The sequence below is a fragment of the Colobus angolensis genome, unplaced genomic scaffold (assembly GCF_000951035.1).
Source record: "Colobus angolensis palliatus isolate OR3802 unplaced genomic scaffold, Cang.pa_1.0 Scaffold104, whole genome shotgun sequence".
NCBI classification, from domain to species: Eukaryota; Metazoa; Chordata; class Mammalia; order Primates; family Cercopithecidae; genus Colobus; species Colobus angolensis.
The window spans coordinates 3,631,488-3,638,249 of record NW_012111364.1 but is presented as its reverse complement, the minus strand read 5'-3'; positions in this window follow the sequence as shown (position 1 = coordinate 3,638,249).

Genomic DNA, 6,762 nt, shown 5'->3' with positions numbered 1-6,762 from the left:
GGAGAGAGAGAGAAAGAGAAAGAAAGAGAAAGAAAGAAAGAAAGAAAGAAAGAAAGAAAGAAAGAAAGAAAGAAAGAAAGAAAAAGAAATAAAGAAGGAAAGAAAGAAAGAGAGTTGTATCTTCTGCATAAGCAAATAAAGTGGTTTTTCTTCAGATAGAATCTACTCCTGGTGACAGTGCTGTGAACATTGTTGAAGTGACAACAAAGGATTTAGAATATTACCAAAACTGAGTTAACAAAGCACTTGCAGGGTTTGAGAGGATTGATTCCAATTTCGAAAGAATTTCCATTGTGAATAAAATGCTATCAAAAAGTATTACATGCTATAGAGAAATCTTTCATGAAAGGAAGGGTCAATTGATGGGACAAACTTCATTGTTGCCTTATTTTCAGAATTGGCCACAGCCACCCCAGCCTTCAGCAACCACCACCCTGATCAGTCAGCAGCCATCAACATCAAAGCAAGATCCTCCACCAGCAAAAAGATTATGGCTTGCCTAAGGATTTAAATGATTGTTAGCATTTTTATGCAATAAAGTATTTATAAATTAAGGTAGTACATTTTTTAGACATAATACTATTGCACACTTAGACTACAGTATAGTGTAAATGTAACATTTATATATACTGGGTAACAAAAAAATTGTGTGTCTTGCTTTATTGTGATATTTGCTTTATTGTGATGGTCTGGAACTGAACCCTCAATATCTCAGAGGTATATCTCTATGACACTTTTGGATTTCTGACCAGGAGAAAATGGGTGAAGTAATAGGAGTTTATTGTTTTAAGTTGTTAGGATTTGGCATATTTTGTTATTCACTGATAGAAAAAAATGAAGACACCCTTTCATGATATTTTTCCTAAACTAAATAATGTTGTAATACTATGTAAATGAAGAAGCTGCCATAATGTTATTGAGAATGCCTATTTTTTATTCTTTAGCAATAGAGAGAATGGAAATGATCTAGACTGGATTATGCTTACTATTTAGAGAAGTGGAAAAGTGAGAAATCCACATACTTTGAAAATTCCTTTACAGAGACAAATTAAATTATTCACAGGAAAGTGACTAACAGGGGATGAAAGGCTTAATAACAAAGTCTTTTCTTCTGCCCTTTTATTCCCAGACTGTCCTACTAATTAATATCATTTAGCTTTCACAGTTCACAATCAGGTCATATAATTAGAGAAGGATTAAACTCTTCTGTCTTGGAGAGATGGTTAATTTAAACTGTTTGGAAACCATTTAAAGAAACCCACTGAAAGACTTTGAGGAATGGCATCAGAAATCTTGTAGAAAAACCGTAAATGGTACCAAAAGTTAGAATAAAACTCTACACAAATACCAGTGCCAAAATGTCTCAAAATTAAAGTATGACAGAAAATATATATATATATGTTTTTTTTTTTGAGATGGAGTCTTGCTCTGTTGCCCAGGCTGGAGTGCAGTGGCGCAATCTCGGCTCATTGCAACCTCCGCCTCCTAGGTTCAAGTGATTTTCCTGCCTCAGCCTCCTGAGTAGCTGGGATTACAGGCATGTGCCATCATGCCTGGCTAATTTTTGTATTTTTAATAGACACGGGGTTTCACCATGTTGGTCAGACTGGTCTTGAACTCCTGACCTCATGATCCACCCACCTCGGCCTCCCAAAGTGCTGGGATTACAGGAATGAGCCACCACACCGAACCTGAAAATATTTTTTATTCATGAGTTTATCTGAGTCTATAATGCTTCCTTTCACAGATGCCAATGTGTGAACGTTTTATCATTTATTGACATGACATCATTATTTTACATAGTGTAATTATAGTTAACATGACTGGATTATTTGATTTTAGCTTAGATGGTCTCATTCTTTTTGTGTTAATTTTTGAGACTCTAGAGGTATACCATGTTAAGTGAATCCTTCAACACTTCCCCCTTGGCAAGTTAGAGTGACCTACAATTTGTACTTTGAAAGAAATAGTAGCATCTACCCCCTAAAAGCTTGGTTGTCTGCCCTCAAAGTAACTGAATGACACTGTGAAAACATTGTATTTCATTCTCAGGGTAGGTTTCTAGCTGCAGAAATAGATAATCTCCAATCTTCTTGGTTGCTTTGTTGAATCCAAGTCCTCAAGTAAAGAGAAAAGTCTTGTGAGGAAAAGAAAAGATTCTGGTCGGTGGCTCACGCCTGTAATCCCAACGCTTTGGGAGGCCGAGGCAGGCAGATCACAAGGTCAGGAGTTCAAGACCAGCCTGGCCAATGTGGTGAAACCCGTCTCTACTAAAAATACAAAAATTACCAGGGCGCGGTGGCACATGCCTGTAATTTTAGCTACTCAGGAGGCTGAGGGAGGAGAATTGCTTGAACCCAGGAGGTGGAGGTTGCAGTGAGCCGAGATTGCTCCTTTGCACTCCAGCCTGGGCGACAGAGCGAGACTCCATCTCAAAAAAAAAAAAAAAAAAGAAGAAGAAGAAGAAAAGGTTCTATGATCAAAGCCTGAATTTTGAAGTCTGGCCTAGAGGTCAGACCTTAAACAGAACGAATATTACTCATTGTCCTTCAGCTGGAACAATACGATTTTTCTATGACTGAGACAGGTGCTGAGTATGAATACTGCTTCAGTTTAATCATGCCAAAACCATCATCTCTTTCCCATTCTCAGTGAATGCAGCAAGCCCACGGGGGTAGAGTTTCCAATGAGAAGATCTCGCCTCCTAGAGGCTGTTTGACACTTTCAAGTTAGTCTACAGCTTCCATAGGCAAGTAAATCTTTGAAGGATCTTCCTTCAAACTACAATCTGTCTCCAGTCCTCTTTCATCATTTTATTATAGACAGTGACTTTATTTATAGTGTGAAAGAAATGACAGACAAGGCCCCTTGTTTTTTAGTGTCACCACTTCAGGCAGTTGCAATTGCTATACTACCAAAGTGGGGAGACAAGTCAGGGAGAAGGCTGAAAAGCTAGGGGGCACATTCCCAGCACAGAAAAAGCAGGAGAAACAAAGAAATCAGTGGAGACACTTTGAATGCCAGGCCACACAGAATCCCTGCATCCCTTTATTAAGAGACCCTAGACCGCAGCTGTTTCCTCTAATTCATTCACATTATAGCTGGGGCCTTGGGTCAAAACTTATTAAACCTGTTCCCCTTATTCAAACCCACCTGATGTTCCATATTCTCTCTCAGTGTGTTCCAAGAATGGAGGAAAATAAACCTAATTTTATAAACAGATTGACTGCTATTTATCAATCTTTTTTTATATTTAACTTTGTTTAATTAAAGAAAAAAAAACTGGCTACAGTAAATGTCCATTATTTTTCCTTGGAAATAAAAGGGAAAGAAACGTAAGCATACTAACCTTTGCTGGAATTTATACAATGATCATATTCAACTGAAGAGCTAAATGAATATTGTCATTACCGGAAATGGGTCCTGATCCAGACCCCAAGAGAGGGTCCTTGGATATCGCGCAAGAAAGAATTTGAATGCATAGAGTAAAGTGAAAGCAAGTTTATTAGGAAAGTAAAGAAATAAAGAATGGCTACTCTATAGGCAGAGCTATTTTTATGGTTGGCTATTTTTATGGTTATTTCTTGATTATATGCTAAATAAGGGGTGGATTATTCATGAGTTTTCCTGGAAAGGGGTGGGCAATTCCCAGCACTAAGAGTTCCTCCCCTTTCCAGGCCATATAGGGTAACTTCCTGACGTTGCCGTGGTATTTGTAAACTGTCATGGCGCTGGTGGGAGTGTCTTTTAGCATGAAAATGCATTATAGTTAATGTATAATGAGTAGTGAGGATGACCAGCAATCACTTTCATCACCATCTTGGTTTTGGTGGGTTTTGGCTCCCTTCTTTACAGCATCCTTTATCAGCAAGGTCTTTTTGACCTGTACCTTGTGCCAACCTCCTAGTTCATCCTGTGACTAAGAATGACAAACCTCCTAGGGATGCAGTGCAGTAAGTCTCAGCCTTATTTTACCCAGCTCCTATTCAAGATGGAGTCACTCTGGTTCAAACTCCTTCGACATTCTCACCAAGTTTACATGTACTTACTTGGGAATTTTCTACTTATTCTTTGACTTTCTCTGTCTTTTGTTAAAAAAAAAAAAAAGTTTCCCCTTACATTTGATCCACCTACCCCCATTGCTTCCTACATAGAGAACACATAACCAAAATATATTTGAGGAAAAAACTAAATGGGCAGGGTGAGGTGGGGCCTCAGAGTTCCAAGATGTTAGAAATATCCTATGGAGGCAGGGCCCAGTGGCTCATGCCTGTAATCCCAGCACTTTGGGAGGCCAAGGTGGGCGGATCACCTGAGGTCGGGAGTTCGAGACCAGCCTGACCAACGTGGAGAACACCTGTCTCTACTAAAGCTACAAAAGTGGCCAGGCATGGTGGTGCATGCCTGCAATCCCAGCTACTGGGGAGGCTGAGGCAACAGAATCGGTTGAACCCGGGAGACGGAGGTTGCAGTGAGCCGAGATTGTGCCGTTGCACTCCAGCCTGGGCAACAAGAGCAAAACTCCGTCTCAAAAAAAAAAAAGGAAAGAGAAAAAGAAATATCCTATGGAATAGCAGTATAAGAACCATTTTAATTAAAATAAGTAAAAGAACCAAAATCAATGGATCCTTTTCTTTTTTACTGATCTGATCAAATTAGTCAGTCAGAATGATTGAATCAGGCTCTGTTTCCAATATTTATATATTGTAGAAAAAAAAGGTAATATTTCATTTTATATGCTATTAGAATTTGATATGATTGTTCCAGAAAACACAGCCTTAGTATTAAACAGTTTGTATTAAACAAATAATTTTAATAATTTTAACAGGGTTCACTACTAATATACCTACCCCCCAGCTCTCACTCCTCACCTCTTACGGATGGCATTCATGGTTTTTTGATTGTTTCTCTGCAACTTTGAAGTGAGCATATTTGTAAGACAAAGGTTAGCAAGACTAGCCCAATAGCTGCTAGGATGGGATGAATGCAAAAAGGGCTGACAGAAGAAATGAAGGACCATCATGAGCTAGTTTGACAAACTTCACTGGAGATGGGACACATGTGCAAGTTCAAGGGAAAAATGATAACCAATTAACCATTGTTAAGATATAGATATGCTTGGCCAGGTGCAGTGGCTCACGCTTCTAATCCCAGCACTTTGGGAGGTCGAGGCAGGTGGATCACGAGGTCAGGAGATCGAGACCTTCCTGGCTAACAAGGTGAAACCCTGTCTCTACTAAAAATACAAACAAAAAAATTAGCTGGGCCTGGTGGCGTGCGCCTGTAGTCCCAGCTACTCGGGAGGCTGAGGCAGGAGAATGGCTTGAACCTGGGAGGCAAAGGTTGCAGTGAGCCGAGATCGTGCCACTGCACTCCAGCCTGGGCGACAGAGCATGACTGTCTCAAAAAAAAAAAAAAAAAAGAAAGAAATAGATATGCTTATTTTGATCAAACATATCAGTAGCCAATATGACAAACTGAGTATGGTCCTAATAGTGGCCTTTTAATTTGCAGTTCCATTGAAAATCGAGCACTCTATTTAATTAATTAATTTATTTTTGTTTTTCAACACACTGTTGCTAGCTTAAAGCGCACTTTATTTTATGTAAAGATGTTTGTTTATTGTATAGTTGGCTTTTTCGGCTGACTTGGCCAATAAAACTTGTTGCTCCTTCAACTACATAGCACAAGCGAGTTCTCTGGGTAGCAGATGTTTATTAGGAAGTTGCTTGGGATCTAACTCTGTAGGAGAAGAAGAAAACAGGACTGGGGTAGAGGGAGAACTGCTATGCAGACCTGAACAAATGCTTTGGTTGACCCCACAGGAGGTATGAAAGGAACAGGGACTTTCAGTGTTGCTGTGGCTTGGAGTGAAATAGTCTGGTCTCTTTCCTCCCATGGCAGTGGTTAGTCTGGGACAGTGTAGGAAAGGCAAGACCTTAAGCAAGGTGCATGCTGGCTCTCTGCAACAGAGGCAATCCCTCCACAAAGGGGCTGATAGTTGATGGTGTCTGATGACAGCGTTTTCAGCAACTGCACAATAAGCCTTTCCTTTAAGTAACACCTGAGTGACAAATTTATATTCCATATCTGTGTCCACTATACCAGTTTAATGACTTTCAAAGATTTTTCGCCATGGTTCATGTGTTAGTCTGTTTGTGCTGCTGTAACAAAATACCTGAAACTGAGTAATTTATAAAGAACAGAATTTATTCCCATAATTCTGGAGGCTGGAAAGTTCAAGATCAAGGTGCTGGTAGTTTTGGTGTCTTATGAGAGCCTGTTCCATTGATGGCAGCTTCTCTCATCTGCATCCTCACATGAAAGAAGTCAGAAGAGCAAAAAGGGGCAAGCGCTGTGTGAATCCTCCTTTTTAATGCATTCATTCAATTCCCAAGAGTGGAGCCCTCATGACCTAATCGTCTCCTGCAGGTGCCACCTTCTAATGCCGTAGCCTTGGTGATTATGTTTTAATGTGGATTTTGGAAGGGACGCTAACATTCAAATCATAATTGTCCACAGTAAGAAATACCCTTTGGCCGGGCGCTGTGGCTCACACCTGTAATCCCAGGACTTTGGGAGGCCAAGGCGAGTGGATCACAAGGTCAGGAGATCAAGACCATCCTGGCTAACACGGTGAAACCCTGGCTCTACTAAAAAAATTACGAAAAATTAGCCGAGCGTGGTGGCGGGTGCCTGTAGTCCCAGCTACTCGGGAGGCTGAGGCAGGAGAATGGCGTGAACCCGGGAGGCAGAGCTTTA